Consider the following 19865-nt stretch of genomic DNA (forward strand, 5'->3'; position numbering starts at 1 on the left):
TCTATCGGTTTAAATACTACTCATAGGAAAAAATGACATTAGGGAAAAATATTTGCTTTGATGCCCGCTACAACCTCCCTGAGTTTGTCGGTTTAAATACTTTTCACCCTGTATAGACAACACTGACAAGATGATGGAAAAAATTGGAAATTTTTGGTAAGGTCTTATGGGACTAAACTGCTAAGGTCATCGGTCCCTAAGCCTACACACTACTTAACCTATCTTAAACTAACTTACACTAAGGACAACACACACACCCATGACCCATGCCCGAGATAGGACTCGAACCTCCGAGGGTGGGGGTGGGGGGGGGGGTATGGGAGCCGCCCGGACCGTGACAAGGTGCCACAGACCACGTGGCTACCCCGCGCGGACAAGATGAAGGGACAGGATGATAGAACGTCTGTTAAGATATCAGGGAATAACCTCCGTGATAATAGAGGGAGCTATAGAAGGTAAAAACTGTAGAGGAAGACAGAGGTTGAATTACATCCAGCAAATAAATGAGGGCGTGGGCTGCAGTTTCTACTCTGAGGTGGAAAGGGTGGCACAGGAGAGGAATTCGTGGCGGGCCGCATCGGGCCAGAGCTCTGATGACTCAAAAAAAAGCCTATAAAATAAACACGCTTACATTTCCTTACGTATGTTCCTGTCGCCTCTAATCCCATCGTTCGTCTGCTGTACTGCAGCACCTCTTCCCCTCCCTTTCATTTCCCCTTCTGCGCATAGGAGTGTCCTCTGTTTGTAACTGCGTGCAAGTTATTGATGTGGTCTTTAGTGCGAAGACTGGTCTGACACAGCTCTCCACGTTAGTCTATTCTCTATTAGAGATAAGAAATGAGCTCCGCGTACCCGCTTCCGACACGCCAGCGAGTCCTCTGACGTCATCTCTGAACTCGCCTCCCGCGTGTGACCGTAGACTCGACACGTGAGTCTGTGCCGCAGCGCAGTCGTCACCTGAGTCTGTTGTCGGGTACAAGTGTCCTCGATTCGCTCAGAAACGAGAGCGAGTACACGAGTTCGCAAATATAACCCAGGACTCGCGACAATCCCGCTACATATCCAACAGTTTTGAAAGAAATTCACGCCGTGAAACTGAAAATTACTGTTCATTTATTTCACAAAATCATGGTTTCGGCTTTATAGCTCTTTACAGGCGACAGCTAAAAACTTCACAAAATATCCGACTTGCCTAAATGAAAGAAGTAATTTGTATAGCAATTCAACGACTGATCGGTTAACAATGATTTTTGTTCTATCTATATACAGATTTATACAGATAAAACTTTTTCTAAGACTGCTCTAAATTTTTTAATATTTTATATCTATTCAGAAAATGTCTAAAAATTAAATTGACATGTACCCGCCGGCATGTGTGACCGAGCGGTTCTAGGCGCTCCAGTCTGGAACCGCGTGACCGCTACGGTCGCAGGTTCGAATCCTGCCTCGGGCATGGATGTGTGTGATGTCCTTAGGTTAGTTAGGTTTAAGTAGTTCTAGTCTAGGGGACTGATGACCACAGATGTTAAGTCCCATAGTGCTCAGAGCCATTTGAACCATTTGACATGTACCCACTTAAAGACATTACCGGGTCTGGACAGTACCAGAAAACATGACATGAGGATGAAATGCAATCTCTAAATGTTGATGAGTTATAAAGATAAATTACAGAAATCGGTTATAGGCTATACAACTTATCGTTAGCCAATAAACACAAGCTGCCATGACCAATTGAATACAGAAATAGAGCGCGCTTTTTGCCTGTACATAACAGCGACGTTGCTCTGTGCGAGTTCTCGTTTGAGGCAGCACTCATGTTTCTTAATAAACAAGAATACAACAACCACTTTGTTTACGATGAAGGAAATTTGTATGTTTTTCGTCTGAAGCATGGACTCAAAAAAACGTGTGTGGAATCTTATGGGACTTAACTGCGAAGGTCATCAGTCCCTAAGTATACACACTACTTAACCTAAATTATCCTAAGGACAAACATACACGCCTATGCCCGAGGGAAGACTCGAACCTCCGCCGGGACCAGCCGCGCAGTCCACGACTGCAGCGCCTAAGACCGCTCGGATAATCCCGCGCGGCTGAAGCATGGACTATCAAAACTTATTCCAGATATCATTTCTCCACTAATGGAATGCATTTGCTTGTGTACTTTGCATAAATCAATTTTCATCTTACACTCTCCACATACTGACACAATACAGCTTAATTAAGGGGCAATCGGTCAATTCGCCTTGTCACTGCGGTTTTACAACAGCAAGATCATGTACTCATCTTTTGTACTAACAATAACGGCTGGCCTTAAACCACTTCATGCAGCAGTAAGAGAGAATGAGTCGAGGAATATGAAGCGACTGTAGTGCCACAGTTCTCAGACTTATACTCGCGGAATTACAGCGGGAACGAAGGAGCACGTTAGCACTGATGTAAGAGAGACGTCTTGATTTGTGAAGTATGCAACCTACAATATTAGACTCATTCTCACTCCGTTTCTGATCTCTATTCTCTACAAGCTTCTTCATCTCTGCGTAACTACTGCAAGTTATAACTGTTTGAAACTGCTTATTGACTCATGCCTTACACTCCCTCTACAGCTTTTACCCTCTCCCCCTCCCCTTCCCTCCATTGCCAAACTGACGATTTCTTGATGCCTGTGGATGTGTCCTGTCAACCGATCCCTTTTTTTAGTCAAGCTGTACCATAAATTTCTTTTTCCCGAATTCGATTCAGTACATTCTCATTAATTATCCCATCCTCTCTACTTCAATTGTAACCAGTTATTTTGCTGGCCAATTACATATTTCCTTCAGCATATCCTGATTTAATTCTACTAGATTCCATTACCCTTGTTTTGCTTTTGTTGATGTTCATCTTATAACCCCACTTCAAGGCACTCCATTTTGTTCAATTGCTCTCCCAAGTCCTTTGCTGACTGACAGAATTACAATGTGATCAGGGCATCTTGAAGATTTTATTCATTCTCTTTCCAAATTTGTCCTTGGTTTTTGTTATGGCTTACACACTGGACATATCGAATAATGTCAGAGAGAGGCTACAATCCTCTCTCGTTCCCTTCTCAACTACTGCCTACTTTGCATGTTATTCCACTCTTATAACTGCAGTCTGGTTTCTGTACAAGTTGTAAACAAACTTCCGTATTTAAAGGGATCGGTAGAAATGGCAAACCCCCGAAATCATCGTTTTCCACGTTACATGTTCGTTTAAATTCAAAGGCAAGAATATAATGGCAGAAGGGGAAAACAATTTACGTAAAGTATGGTTGTTTTAAGCGGTTGTCAGCATGAGTTCATTCAAAAACACAACTGTTAATGCGATCATACGTGGAGGAAATCACGTATGGTGTCCCCCAAGTCTCAGTCTTAGGAACACTATTGTTCCTCATGCATGTAAGCGATCTACTGTATAATATACAATAAGCAGAATTAGTTCTTTTTGTGGATGACACTAGTATTGTAAACAATAAAAGTATACATAGAGAAACAGAAGAAATGGTAAACTATGTTATTAAAAGTATCAATGAATGGCTTTCAGCGAATGGTGTCACCCTCAAATAAAAGAAAAAAAATTCAGTTCACCGTATCTAGAGGTCCTACACCAGTGCTAAGTGCAAATAAGGTGAAAACTTCAAAATTCTTAGGAATTCATATTGACAAGAATTTAAACTGCAAACATCACAGTGTGGAACACCTAAAACAACTTATTTCAGTCACATTTGCACTTAGAATCATTGCAAATCCCGGGGAGAGACAAATTACAAATCCCAGGGAGAGATAAATCAGTAAGTTGATATATTTTGCATGTTTTCATTCAGTAATGTCATATGGAATAATGTTGTAGGGCAACTTATCTTTAAAAAAGAAACTCTTCGTTGCTCTAAAAAGGTGCTGTAAGAACAAAATGTAGTGCTCACGCTCGATCATCTTGTAGACATCTGCTAAAGGACTTACACATTTTGATGACTGCTTCTCGTATGTTTATCCAATCATTAAGTTTGTTCTAAATAATCCAGCACACTTCAAAAGGAACAATGATGAACATAATTCTAAAACCACACGAAAAAAAATGACATTCATTACTCCAAATTACGGTTGTCCTTAGCACGAAAAGGGTGTCCAATGCTGCAACCAAAATTTTTGATCCATTACCCAGTGATATAGATGTATGATAGCGAAGTAAATTTGAAAACAAACTGAAGAAAGTTCTCCTTGATAATTCCTCCTAGTCGGTAAAAGTAGTGTGTAAAAGTTGGTTAGTAGAAATTACTCACATCTGTATGCCTCATAAAATAATTATTATAATAATAAATTGTAAATGATCAACATGTAGCCATATTTGTGAGGGGCAGTCAAATGAAAACCCACTGCCTACCACAACGGAACCATGGAATAATGTTTGCATTCAAAAGTAATCACCATACGCATTAAGACATTTATCCAACTTGGAGACGAGACGACCATTTCCTGTTTCTTAGAATGCAGTTGAGCGCTGAAGGATCCGCAACCACTTCCTCGTCCGGCTGAAATCGACGTTCACGAATGTCTTTCTTCCGGTGGCCAAAGATGTGAAAACCACACGACGAAAGATCCAGTCTCTACGGAGGGTGTTGCAGTGTTTCCCAAGCTAATCGCTGAGGGGTAGTCTTCGTCTGATTGGCAGTGTGTGGGCGGGCGTTATCGGGCAACAGGACAATTCTGTCTCACAGCATTCCTGGACATTTTGACTTCATGGCGTGTCGCAGTTTCTGCAAAGTGTCTTCATAGCGTTGCCCATTGATTGTGGTTCCACGCTCGAGGAACTCAGTAAAAGAAGAGGGTCATCACGACCTTACCGGAAATTGTGTGAACAGCTTTGGACTCCTTTGGTGTGGGAGGTTTTGGGTGATTCCACTGCTGGCTTTGGTTGTGGGACGGAATCATCCTGTTGCACGATAACGCCTGCCACCTGGCTGCCAATCGGACGAAGGCTACGCTTCAGCAATTTGGTTTGGAAACACTGAGACATTCTGCGTACAGCCTGGATTTTTACATCTTTGGGACGTGAGGAAAGACATGCGGAGACGTCTTTTTCAGTCGGACGAGGAAGTGCAAGAGTGGGTGGAGTTGTGGATCCGTCAGGATCCGTCCGCGTTCTACGAAACAGGAATTGATTGTCTCGTCTCCTAGTGGGATACATGTCTTGACGCGTGTGGTGATTACTTTTGAATAGAACCATTCCATGATCCCGTTGTGACGGGTGTTCGGTTTTCATTTGACTGCTGCTTATACAAAATAATTTGCGATTTTTTTTTTTTTTTTTTTTTTTTTTTTTTTTTTTTTTTCAGTCTACTGACTGGTTTGATGCGGCCCGCCACGAAATCCTTTCCTGTGCTAACCTCTTCATCTCAGAGTAGCACTTGCAACCTACGTCCTCAATTATTTGCTTGAAGTATTCCAATCTCTGTCTACCTCTACAGTTTTTGCCCTCTACAGCTCCCTCTAGTACCATGGAAGTCATTCCCTCATGTCTTAGCAGATGTCCTATCATCCTGTCCCTTCTCCTTATCAGTGTTTTCCACATATTCCTTTCCTCCTGATTCTGCGTAGAACCTCCTCATTCCTTGCCTTATCAGTCCACCTAATTTTCAACATTCGTCTACAGCACCACATCTCAAATGCTTCGATTCTCTTCTGTTCCGGTTTTCCCACAGTCCATGTTTCACCACCATACAATGCTGTACTCCAGACGTACATCTTCAGAAATTTCTTCCTCAAATTAAGGCCGGTATTTGATATTAGTAAACTTCTCTTGGCCAGAAATGCCTTTTTTGCCATAGCGAGTCTGCTTTTGATGTCCTCCTTGCTCCGTCCGTCATTGGTTATTTTACTGCCTAGGTAGCAGAATTCCTTAACTTTATTGACTTCGTGACCATCAATCCTGATGTTAAGTTTCTCGCTGTTCTCGTTTCTACTACTTCTCATTACCTTCGTCTTTCTCCGATTTACTCTCAAACCATACTGTGTACTCATTAGACTGTTCATTCCGTTCAGCAGATCATTTAATTCTTCTTCACTTTCACTCAGGATAGCAATGTCATCTGCGAATCGTATCGTTGATATCCTTTCACCTTGTATTTTAATTCCACTCCTGAACCTTTCTTTTACTTCCATCATTGCTTCCTCGATGTACAGATTGAGAGTAGGGGCGAAAGGCTGCAGCCTTGTCTTACACCCTTCTTAATACGAGCACTTCGTTCTTGATCGTCCACTCTTATTATTCCCTCTTGGTTGTTGTACATACTGTATATGACCTGTCTCTCCCTATAGCTTACCCCCACTTTTTTCAGAATCTCGAACAGCTTGCACCATTTTATATTGTCGAACGCTTTTTCCAGGTCGACAAATCCTATGAAAGTGTCTTGATTTTTCTTTAGCCTTGCTTCCATTATTAGCCGCAACGTCAGAATTGCCTCTCTCGTCCCTAAAGCCAAACTGATCGTCACCTAGCGCATTCTCAATTTTCTTTTTCAATCTTCTGTATATTATTCTTGTAAGCAGCTTCGATGCATGAGCTGTTACCTGATTGTGCGATAATTCTCGCACTTGTCAGCTCTTGCCGTCTTCGGAATTGTGTGGATGATGCTTTTCCGAAAGTCAGATGGTATATCGCCAGGCTCATATATTCTACACACCAACGTGAATAGTCGTTTTGTTGCCACTTCCCCTTCTGCCTTATTTGACCGTAAGTCCTCCAAAGCTCTTTTAAGTTGCGATTCTAATACTGGATCCCCTATCTCTTCTAAATCGATTCCTGTTTCTTCTTCTGTCACATCAGACAAATATTCACCCTCATAGAGGCTTTCAATGTATTCTTTCCACCTATCTGCTCTCTCCTCTGCATTTAACGGTGGAATTCCCGTTGCACTCTTAATGTTACCACCGTTGCTTTTAATGTCACCAAAGGTTGTTTTGACTTTCCTGTGTGCTGAGTCTGTCCTTCCGACAATCATATCTTTTTCGATGTCTTCACATTTTTCCTGCAGCCATTTCGTCTTAGCTTCCCTGCACTTCCTATTTATTTCATTCCTCAGCGACTTGTATTTCTGTATTCCTGATTTTCCCGGAACGTGTTTGAACTTCCTCCTTTCATCAATCAACTGAAGTATTTCTTCTGATATCCATGGTTTCTTCGCAGCTACCTTCTTTGTACCTATGTTTTCCTTCCCAACTTCTGTAATGGCTCTTTTTAGAGATGTCCATTCCTCTTCAACTGTACTGCCTACTGCGCTATTCCTTATTGCTGTATCTATAGCGTTAGAGAACTTCAAACGTATCTCGTCATTCCTTAGTACTTCCGAATCCCACTTCTTTGCGTATTGATTCTTCCTGACTAATGTCTTGAACTTTGCGATATGAATGTAAAATGACTCGTTCCAAATCATTATGATTTATCGTACAAATGATTGATGGAACATGAAGCTAAACCTTAAAAAATCGAGGATTAGCACTTTCTTCCATCCACCCCTTGTTCCTATACCGGCTACCTTCAGAATTTCAATGAGCATATTTCAGTCAACATTGTCAAATGCTTTTTCTAAATCGACAATGCCATAAATTTTAAAATTTTATTTTTGTGAGGGTCCAGAGCCGCAACGTGTTTTGAGGATAAAAACATGGTCCAGGTAAGCTGTATTGGTTTTATTATCCGTGCAATTCGCCAGCTTCAACCGTGGGTAATTTTGAAGCACATAACTTAAGCTTCCAACTTTATTTCACATTGAAATACATCGCTGTATTACGAGTAGAATGTGAAATGAAGCTGAAAATATAAGATATGTGCTTGAAATTTACCCACGGTTGAAACTGGCCAATTGCTCGGGTAATAGAAAGAATACAGCCTACTCTGACCATATCTTCATTCCCAAAACATGCTGTAAACGTAGGGGTGCCTGTCTCCAGCCTTACTTCTAAGATTAGTTCAAACGTTCAAATGTGTGTGAATTCCTAACGGACCAAACTGCTGAGGTCATCGGTCCCTAGACCTACACACTATTAAAACTAACTTTGCTAAGAACGACACACACACATTCATGCTCGAGGGAGGACTCGAACCTCTGGCGAGAGGGGCCGAACAATCCGTGACATGGCGCCCTAGACCGCGCGGCCACTCCGCGCGGCTCTAAGATTGTATTGTATCGTATGTTAACTGGGAGCCTAGAAACGACGGAGAGGCTCCGTCCCCGCCGCAGCCGCAGTGGTCCACAACCCCACGAAGACTACCGCAGTCCACTTCACCCCTCCGCCGCCCCACACCAAACCACTCTTTAAGGGTTATTGTGCGGTTCGGCCCCCGGGTGGACCCCCCCACCCCGGGGGGTGTTTCAAAAATGACCGGTATATTTGAAACGGCAATAAAAACTAAACGAGCAGCGATAGAAATACACCGTTTGTTGCAATATGCTTGGGACAACAGTACATTTTCAGGCAGACAAACTTTCGAAATTACAGTAGTTACAATTTTCAACAACAGATGGCGCTGCGGTCTGGGAAACTCTATAGTACGATATTTTCCACATATCCACCATGCGTAGCAATAATATGGCGTAGTCTCTGAATGAAATTACCCGAAACCTTTGACAACGTGTCTGGCGGAATGGCTTCACATGCAGATGAGATGTACTGCTTCAGCTGTTCAATTGTTTCTGGATTCTGGCGGTACACCTGGTCTTTCAAGTGTCCCCACAGAAAGAAGTCACAGGGGTTCATGTCTGGCGAATAGGGAGGCCAATCCACGCCGCCTCCTGTATGTTTCGGATAGCCCAAAGCAATCACACGATCATCGAAATATTCATTCAGGAAATTAAAGACGTCGGCCGTGCGATGTTGCCGGGCACCATCTTGCATAAACCACGAGGTGTTCGCAGTGTCGTCTAAGGCAGTTTGTACCGCCACAAATTCACGAAGAATGTCCAGATAGCGTGATGCAGTAATCGTTTCGGATCTGAAAAATGGGCCAATGATTCCTTTGGAAGAAATGGCGGCCCAGACCAGTACTTTTTGAGGATGCAGGGACGATGGGACTGCAACATGGGGCTTTTCGGTTCCCCATATGCGCCAGTTCTGTTTATTGACGAAGCCGTCCAGGTAAAAATAAGCTTCGTCAGTAAACCAAATGCTGCCCACATGCATATCGCCGTCATCAATCCTGTGCACTATATCGTTAGCGAATGTCTCTCGTGCAGCAATGGTAGCGGCGCTGAGGGGTTGCCGCGTTTGAATTTTGTATGGATTGAGGTGTAAACTGTGGCGCATGAGACGATACGTGGACGTTGGCGTCATTTGGACCGCAGCTGCAACACGGCGAACGGAAACCCGAGGCCGCTGTTGGATCACCTGCTGCACTAGCTGCGCGTTGCCCTCTGTGGTTGCCGTATGCGGTCGCCCTACCTTTCCAGCACGTTCATCCGTCACGTTCCCAGTCCGTTGAAATTTTTCAAACACATCCTTTATTGTATCGCTTTTCGGTCCTTTGGTTACATTAAACCTCCGTTGAAAACTTCGTCTTGTTGCAACAACACTGTGTTCTAGGCGGTGGAATTCCAACACCAGAAAAATCCTCTGTTCTAAGGAATAAACCATGTTGTCTACAGCACACTTGCACGTTGTGAACAGCACACGCTTACAGCAGAAAGACGACGTACAGAATGGCGCACCCACAGACTGCGTTGTCTCCTATATCTTTCACATCACTTGCAGCGCCATCTGTTGTTGAAAATTGTAACTACTGTAATTTCGAAAGTTTGTCCGCCTGAAAATGTACTGTTGTCCCAATTATATTGTTACAAACGGTGTATTTCTATCGCTGCTCGTTTAGTTTTTATTGCCGTTTCAAATATACCGGTCATTTTTGAAACACCCTGTACCAGAGGAATGTAACCCCTATGTTTGCGTGGCAGACTAATGGTGGTGTACGCGTACGTGGAGAACTTGTTTGTGCAGCAATCGCCGACATAGTGTAGCGGAGGCGGAATAAGGGGAACCAGCCCGCATTCGCCGAGGCAGATGTAAAACTGCCTAAAAACCGTCCACAGACTGGCCGGCTCACCGTACCTCGACAAAAGTGCCGGCGACCAGGCGCTCCTTCCCAATCCGGAAAGCCGTGCGCTAGACCGCAAGGCTAACCGGATGGGCGGCTCTAAGATTTGTCGTAGGGTCAGTATCGCCTCGCGTGTTCCTACATTTTTCGGACACCCAAACTGATTTCCCCCTAGGTCAGCTTCTACAACTTTTTCCGTTCTTATGTAAATTCTGTGAATAATAATTGTCGTGTCAAAAAAATGTAGTTGCGACCCTGAAAGTTGGTGACGCTGTCAGTCGCCCTCTAAGTATTCAACGTTCAATGCAGTATATTTTCTCCAACGATAGATTACTGGGGGGAAACCTTTGTCGTAGAAGTCTACATTTCGGCTGTTCATGAAATGTTTCATTTCGAAAATCATCCCACTGTCGTTCCGAAATGCTTGAAATAGTTCCTGCTTCAGAAGAAAGAGGAGGAAGTCGTTGTCATATCAGGAGAATAGGGCGGAGAGGGAGTTAAGCTAAATTTCAATTACTGCCTGCCATGTCAGCAGAATACCCAAAGGAAGTAGCGTGTGTGACCGAGTCTTCTGCAGGATGAGCTGCGTCGTTGCTGCGGAGCGAAAACACTCCCTCGGGCAGCTTCCCTAGACACACCCTTTTGGCAGCCTCCCGTGGCCTCTTCAGGAGATTTCGGTGACGGTTCCCCTTACGAGCATAATATATTAGCATCAAATCAGCTCATCCAGAAGCATATTAACGAACACATTCAAATACACAATCTAAGCAAAATTTTGTGGGAAAATTATTTTAAATTGCAATATAAGGACGTAATAAAGGTGGAGACTGAAACTAGTTACCAAAGCGCAGGAAATGGCAACCAAATAGACTTCTCATTGGAGGTATGCAGTGCAATAAAAAGATTTAAAAATAGACCATTCCAGTGCCAGCTCGCATATATAATGAATTAATAAAATATGGGGGCAAGTTTTATGTCAACAGCTTCATACTCTTTTTAAGAGTGTCATGAAGGAAGACAGGATACCAAGAGATCTGAAAGAAAGTATTACAGTTCCAGTGTATGAAAAAGTACTTGTCGATTACATACCACGCAGAATCGTTGCTGCATAAGATGTACAAACAAGTTATTAATTAGTTTAAGTGGTCATATTGTGTTGGCTTATCAGTGTATACAGGGTAGTCCATTGATAGTGACCGGGCCAAATATCTCACGAAGTAAGCATCAAACGAAAAAACTACAAAGAATGAAGCTTGTCTAGCTTGAAGAGGGAAACCATATGGCGCTATGGTTGGCCCGCTAGATGGTGCTGCCATAGGTCAAACGGATATCAACTGCGTTTTTTTTAAATAGGAACCCCCATTTTTATTACATATTCGTGTCGTACGTAAAGAAATATGAATGTTTTAGTTGGACCACTTTTTTCGTTTTGTGACAGATGGCGCTGTAATAGTCACAAACGTATAAGTACGTGGTATCGCGTAACATTCTTCCAGTGCGGACGGTATTTGCTTCGTGATACATTACCGGTGTTAAAATGGACCGTTTACCAACTGCGGAAAAGGTCGATATCGTGTTGATGTATGGTTATTGTGATCAAAATGCGCAACGGGCGTGTGCTATGTATACTGCTCGGTATCCTGGACGACATCATCCAAATGTCCGGACCGTTCGCCGGATAGTTACGTTATTTAAGGAAACAGGAAGTGTTCAGCCACATGTGAAACGTCAACCACGACCTGCAACAAATGATGATGCCCAAGTAGGTGTTTTAGCTGCTGTCGCGACTGATCCGCACATCAGTAGCAGACAAATTGCCCTAGAATCGGGAATCTCAAAAACGTCGGTGTTGAGAATGCTACATCAACATCGATTGCACCCGTACCATATTTCTATGCACCAGTAATTGCATGACGACGACTTTGAACGTCGTGTACAGTTCTGCAACTGCGCACAAGAGAAATTATGGAACGATGTCAGATATTTTGCACGCGTTCTATTTAGCCACGAAGCGTCATTCACCAACAGCGGTAACGTAAACCGGCATAATATGCACTATTGGGCAACGGAAAATCCACGATGGCTGCGACAAGTGGAACATCAGCGATCTTGGCGGGTTAATGTATGGTGCGGCATTATGGGAGGAAGGATAATTGGCCCCCATTTTATCGATGGCAATCTAAATGGTGCAATGTATGCTGATTTCCTACGTAATGTTCTAGCGATGTTACTACAAGATGTTTCACTGTATGACAGAATGGCAATGTACTTCCAACATGATGGATGTCCGGCACATAGCTCGCGTGCGGTTGAAGCGGTATTGAATAGCATATTTCATGACAGGTGGACTGGTCGTCGAAGCACCATACCATGGCCCGCACGTTCACCGGATCTGACGTCCCGGATTTCTCTCTGTGAGGAAAGTTGAAGGATATTTGCTATCGTGATCCACCGACAACGCCTGACAACATGCGTCAGCGCATTATCAATGCATGTGCGAACATTACGGAAGGCGAACTACTCGCTGTTGAGAGGAATGTCGTTACACGTATTGCCAAATGCATTGAGGTTGACGGACATCATTTTGAGTATTTATTGCATTAATGTGGTATTTACAGGTAATCACGCTGTAACAGCATGCGTTCTCAGAAATGATAAGTTCACAGAGGTACGTGTATCACATTGGAAGAAGCGAAATAAAATGTTCAAACGTACCTACGTTCTGTATTTTAATTTAAAAAACCTACCTGTTACCAACTGTTCGTCTAAAATTGTGAGACATATGTTTGTGACTATTACTGCGCCATCTATAACAAAGCGAAAAAAGTGGTCCAACTGAAACATTCTTATTTCTTTACGTACTACACGAATATGTAATTAAAAATAGGGGTTCTTATTTGTAAAAAAACGCAGTTGATATCCGTTTGATCTATGGCAGCTCCATCTAGCAGGCCAACCATAGCGCCATCTGGTTTCCCCCTTCAAGCTAGACAAGTTTGGTTGTTTGTAGTTTTTTCGTTTGACACTTATTTCGTGAGATATTTGGCCCTGTCACGATCAATGGACCACCCTGTATACCACCTGTTTCAGAATGCTTGACTTCCAGCGGTCCCTGACCAAAAGAACCTTTAGCAGGGGAGCCGCAGCAGTCCTACTGCGAAACTTTCTTCAGTGGAACACGCTGTATGCTACTGACATTGGTGGTGTAAGACATACACTCCTGGAAATTGAAATAAGAACACCGTGAATTCATTGTCCCAGGAAGGGGAAACTTTATTGACACATTCCTGGGGTCAGATACATCACATGATCACACTGACAGAACCACAGGCACATAGACACAGGCAACAGAGCATGCACAATGTCGGCACTAGTACAGTGTATATCCACCTTTCGCAGCAATGCAGGCTGCTATTCTCCCATGGAGACGATCGTAGAGATGCTGGGTGTAGTCCTGTGGAACGGCTTGCCATGCCATGTCCACCTGGCGCCTCAGTTGGACCAGCGTTCGTGCTGGACGTGCAGACCGCGTGAGACGACGCTTCATCCAGTCCCAAACATGCTCAATGGGGGACAGATCCGGAGATCTTGCTGGCCAGGGTAGTTGACTTACACCTTCTAGAGCACGTTGGGTGGCACGGGATACATGCGGACGTGCATTGTCCTGTTGGAACAGCAAGTTCCCTTGCCGGTCTAGGAATGGTAGAACGATGGGTTCGATGACGGTTTGGATGTACCGTGCACTATTCAGTGTCCCCTCGACGATCACCAGTGGTGTACGGCCAGTGTAGGAGATCGCTCCCCACACCATGATGCCGGGTGTTGGCCCTGTGTGCCTCGGTCGTATGCAGTCCTGATAGTGGCGCTCACCTGCACGGCGCCAAACACGCATACGACCATCATTGGCACCAAGGCAGAAGCGACTCTCATCGCTGAAGACGACACGTCTCCATTCGTCCCTCCATTCACGCCTGTCGCGAAACCACTGGAGGCGGGCTGCACGATGTTGGGGCGTGAGCAGAAGACGGCCTAACGGTGTGCGGGACCGTAGCCCAGCTTCATGGAGACGGTTGCGAATGGTCCTCGCCGATACCCCAGGAGCAACAGTGTCCCTAATTTGCTGGGAAGTGGCGGTGCGGTCCCCTACGGCACTGCGTAGGATCCTACGGTCTTGGCGTGCATCCGTGCGTCGCTGCGGTCCGGTCCCAGGTCGACGGGCACGTGCACCTTCCGCCGACCACTGGCGACAACATCGATGTACTGTGGAGACCTCACGCCCCACGTGTTGAGCAATTCGGCGGTACGTCCACCCGGCCTCCCGCATGCCCACTATACGCCCTCGCTCAAAGTCCGTCAACTGCACATACGGTTCACGTCCACGCTGTCGCGGCATGCTACCAGTGTTAAAGACTGCGATGGAGCTCCGTATGCCACGGCAAACTGGCTGACACTGACGGCGGCGGTGAACAAATGCTGCGCAGCTAGCGCCATTCGACGGCCGACACCGCGGTTCCTGGTGTGTCCGCTGTGCCGTGCGTGTGATCATTGCTTGTACAGCCCTCTCGCAGTGTCCGGAGCAAGTATGGTGGGTCTGACACACCGGTGTCAATGTGTTCTTTTTTCCATTTCCAGGAGTGTATATCAATTATTCATAAGTTATAATCAGGGGTAATTACACTGGTGTCAAAAATTAAAGCAACAAACTGCTCTTTCTCCGTTCTATGTCTGATTCACGTTACAACCATACATACTGTCAACGGATGTCCTTACGATCGTGCTCTGCACAGAAGATGGCATTCGGATGAACGGACAACCACGCCAGCAATGACGTCAGAGCATCTATCAAGCGGGGTAGTGTTTGCAGGGTAGTCCCACATCCAGAATCCATTCGGGTATTTCTCTTAAGATCTGAGTTGCAAGGAATTGGCTCCACATACCACTTGGTCATAAATGTCACAATCTAGTTTATGGACAACTTCACCTTGACAGCATTTATTTGAGTATCCAATTTGACGTATTGTAAATGTTTCATGTGTTTTGTTTATTATTTTGGGTTTAGTCATAATAAATCAAATTGTTATTTTGGACAGAACTTTCATTCTGTGGATCGGTAAAGCAACCCTTTCATTTCTGACTACGTTAATTAAACTTTCCTGTATCAAATTAATTTCTATCACATTAAATTATTGCAGGTGCCAAACTCTTTTCTACTCCACTTGCAGGGTCGATTACAGTCAGTTCGCATTTCTTCTTATTCCATGTGCAACAGCAAAAGTCGGAGTTAGAAAAGGGGGGCTTAGAGCATCATTTTCATATGAAGATTCTAGAAGAATTTAGTGTTAAATACACTGCTAGCCCCGGCACCTCGCAAGCTCTGGCGTGTCTTCACAGAAGGGAATGTCTAGAGTGGAGACGTCAACATGCCATCTGGACTGTCGAACGGTGGGCCAATTTTATTTTCACAGATGAGTCCCGATTTGGTCTAGAGAGTGATTCTCGACGGATTTGCATCTTGAGGGCACGTATAACACGATTTCGGTACTCAAACATTATTGAAAGAGACTGATTTCGAGGAGGATCCCTAATGATGTGAGCAGGGATTATATTGACCACTCCAACACCTCTACATGAAATAGTACGGGTGAATCAGCAAGAATTAACTGCACGCATTACGTGGCCTGCTTGCTCTTGATTTGAACCGCGTAGCACATGTCTGGGATGCACTAGGGTGACGGGCTCCATCCCGCCAGCATCCACCAACCACTGTCCAAGACTTGTGAGCAGCCCTGCAGGAAGAATGGGTGTTATTGCTTCAACATCAGATTGATGACATCATTCACTTATGAAATTTGTCACTTATGAAATTTGTTCACTTATGAAATTCGTTATTAACAATCCAAACGAATTCAAAAGTAATAGCAGTGTACATGGCTACAACACTATGAGAAAGGATGATCTTCACTACTCAAGGTTAAATCTAACTTTGGCTCAGAAGGGGGTAAATTATGCTGTCACAAAAGTCTTTGGTCACTTAACTAATAGCATCAAAAGTCTGACAGAATGCCATATAGCATTTAAAAGGAAATTAAAAGAATTTCTTAATGGCAACTCCTTCTACTCATTAGATGAATTTATGGATGTGGTAAGTGGGTAATTTCCCCAACCCCACAAAAAAATTAAAAATATTAAGGGTCATGTTGACAGTTTAAATAGGTGGTATTAAAGTAAGAACAATGTGAAAAACACAGAACGTAGCCAACTGCAATAAAAATGTTCTCCGTTTTTTTCCAACTTAACGGATTTGCACACACGTTCTGACAACTGGTTAGTGTGCTCAGTACCGGGTGTGACTCCTCTGGCACCAATTCAGGCCTGACAACGACGGGAAATGCTTTGAATTAGATTAGATTAGACTAGTACTTCGTAATGATGTAGAATGTGTCAGGTTAATAAAAGGTGTCTATACAAGATATTACATTACATTTCCCGTCGTTGTCAGGCCTGAATTGGTGCCAGAGGAGGTCACACCCCGTACTGAGCACACTAACCAGTTGTCAGAACGTGTGTGCAAATCCGTTAAGTTGGAAAAAAACGGAGAACATTTTTGTTGCAGTTGATTACGTTCTGTATTTTTTACATTGTTCTTAATTTAATACCACGTATTTAAACTTTTTTGTGAAAAAATAAATGAAACCTCGCAAAATTTACGTTTGTTGCTTTAATTTTGGACACCAGTGTACTTACCTGGCAGAAAGTAGTGAACACGAGCAGATTTTATTTCACGGTTGCTTTACACATTAACGACCGTTATCATGCACAGTGGTCCGTTGTTTTGACGAAACAAAAATGGCGAAGGGTTGTTCAGTTTGCTTCACTGTTGTCGAGGTGTTGCCTCTTTATGGTATTGTATGTTTCTCCTTGCAGCTGTGTACAGACCACTTCCTGGCGTCCTTAGTAGCTTCGGTCCGCGGCGTTCTCCCTCGACTCACCCCTAATAGGGTCACCGCACCCTACAAGAGTCTCTTCCGCATAAGCAGCTCTGCCGTGTAATTGTCCTCCGCAGACAAAGGCCTCCACAGACACGTGCGGGACACTTCCGGGGGCGTCGTCTCGACTCACTGCTTCACCTGCCCACAGATGGCAGCGCTGCTGCTTCCCCTTCTCGAGCCGTGCCTCCTCCACTGTACCAATGAATATGTACGTGTGTGGAGGGAGGGAGATGGAAATTGATTAATAATTGCTTGAATAGTTGGAAAAATTAATTGGAAAGAATAGTTGAAAGAAATCTGAAGGTAATTTATGAATCTATACACAATCCTGGGTGAACTTTAACTGTTACCAATATCAACAGACCTTCAATATCGATACATTTAAGATTGTAATGGTACTTGAATTACGTAACCATTACGGCACCTCACCTCAACCTCTCCATACCAGCAATATTCTACTGCGTTTCTGTAAAATAGTTAACACATTTCTGTGACAACATTCAGATTTGATTTCATTAATGTAGAGGTACTTCGATACATCGATATGTATATATTGCAATGATATTATTCTTATGTGTAGTCTTTCTTTTGTAAACTATGATCATTGACGTACTTGTAACTCTGATTTTTGGGCGCGTAAGCGGTTATTAGAGAGTCAAGCTTTGGTCGTCGTGTTAAAAAGACGCAAATTGTAGTCAGTTTATGAAATGTGAACTTTAACAGTGAGGAAGATATTTTCAAGTATGTTTTATATTGTGAAGTGATGTTTTGGAACGAGTTACGTGATATTGCAACAAAAGTAATAAAAAAGAAGTGTAACTTAAATTCGGAGTGCTGATTACTTTTTTACATCACCATTGTCCTAACTTGCAAAAGTTTAATCTTCAAGAATGGTTTATGAAACACATCTATAAAACTTTTGAATATCGCAGAATAACACCAAGGCCTCTTTGCATCCGAGCTTGGAATCATCACTACCTAGATTTTCGACGATTGAGCCATGAGTTCACAACGAGACGAGCATGGGAAACACGAAAAGATCAGTGCCTAGTTTATCCATTATTTCAAGAAATGACTTTATTAACTGTGCTCTAATGACACCTGCCACATAATATAACTTTGTTGTTGCCCGAAAATGCAATATTTAGCAACGTGAGCAACACTACAAATATAATTAACTTTTGACCTTTGTTGTGGTAGGGTTGTTAGAAGATCAATATTCATAATTTGCGTTACGTACTGCTTCACATTAATTCCATTGTGCTTAGTATTGATTGTGACAATGTCGATGCAGGATTGCTCCTCAGAATATCGCGTAAATTCTTCTCGTCTGCTACGAATCTCTTGATGCAGGATCTCGGCGGTGAGTGAAATGATGAACAGATAGTAGTGAACGTCTTAAATGTACGAATAAATTTTGCTTTTCTAATAACTTATTATAACACTTTTAATTACGGTTGAAATACACATTTTTAACAATTCTGCTACAACGGATCCAAGCATTCTGTACACTACCACTTATCGAAACAAAATGGTGAAGATACAGGAATTAATAAATTGAAGAGCGAATTTCTTATTTTGTTTCATACAGATATTTAACGACATATCAAAACATTATCCTTGCTACAAAACAACTCTTTAATTTACCTTTGACGGGGTCTATAACCCATTCACCTTACATACAACTTATCTATAAGAAAAGAAGAGAACGAAAAAATAATATGTTTCAATACACCAACAAGATGTAAGAGTGATTTTTAGGCACCTACAGTTTGGCCAAGATACTCTCCTGTGTATAATTAACAGAAACAAAGCATCGAATCCGAAGATCAATACTTACCGGCAGAATATATAAAGTTACAATATGATCTTCATCGCACGAGTATTTACTGAGTACAACAACGATCGAAATATAAAATGAAATGGTAATAAGTGTAAGATTAATTGTAGTTAGACGTAATATTGTGTATCAAAATAGCCTGAATGAATAAAATTTATGTTGCAGAATAATAACAGTCGCCAGCTCTAAAACGAGCAAAATTCCATTGTGCTTAGTATTGATTGTGACAATGTCGATGCAGGATTGCTCCTCAGAATATGGCGTAAATTCTTCTCGTCTGCTACGAATCTCTTGATGCAGGATCTCGGCGGTGAGTGAAATGATGAACAGATAGTAGTGAACGTCTTAAATGTACGAATAAATCTTGCTTTTCTAATAATTTGGTAAATAACTGTAACGACTCTGAAATCACGCAAATACTGGGCAAGAATGATAATGCGACATCTGAACAAAATGCACTCGCGTGAGTGTAGCTGTAGAAAACACCTGTAACATGAACGCTAGAGAGGTTAATCAGGGTTGCAATGATGTTAATTACAATGATCCATAACGTTCAATGACTAACAACACTTCATAAAAACTATACTGCGTTACGTAACTCATGGTAATGCTGTCCGTTTGGATGTTTGCATAATCGAGACCAAATTTATTTATTGTTCTTTACTGATTGCTTTTGAAATGACACCGTAAAAACGTATATTCTTGGAAGGACTATATATCAATACTAATATTACACGGACATATGCATATAGCATCAGTTACGGAAGAGAACATAGAATTATAAAATTACTTCGACTACAAGAGAGACAGCACACTTTTGTCGTAGAAATTTGAATTGGATTTAAATCACTTGATTTGATCTGACAGTCTGCAGTAGCAGTGCAACATTTTATGAACAACTATAGTTACTACTGCTTTTTATTACATTAATT

Source organism: Schistocerca serialis, chromosome 2 (assembly GCF_023864345.2).
Source record: "Schistocerca serialis cubense isolate TAMUIC-IGC-003099 chromosome 2, iqSchSeri2.2, whole genome shotgun sequence".
NCBI lineage: Eukaryota > Metazoa > Arthropoda > Insecta > Orthoptera > Acrididae > Schistocerca > Schistocerca serialis.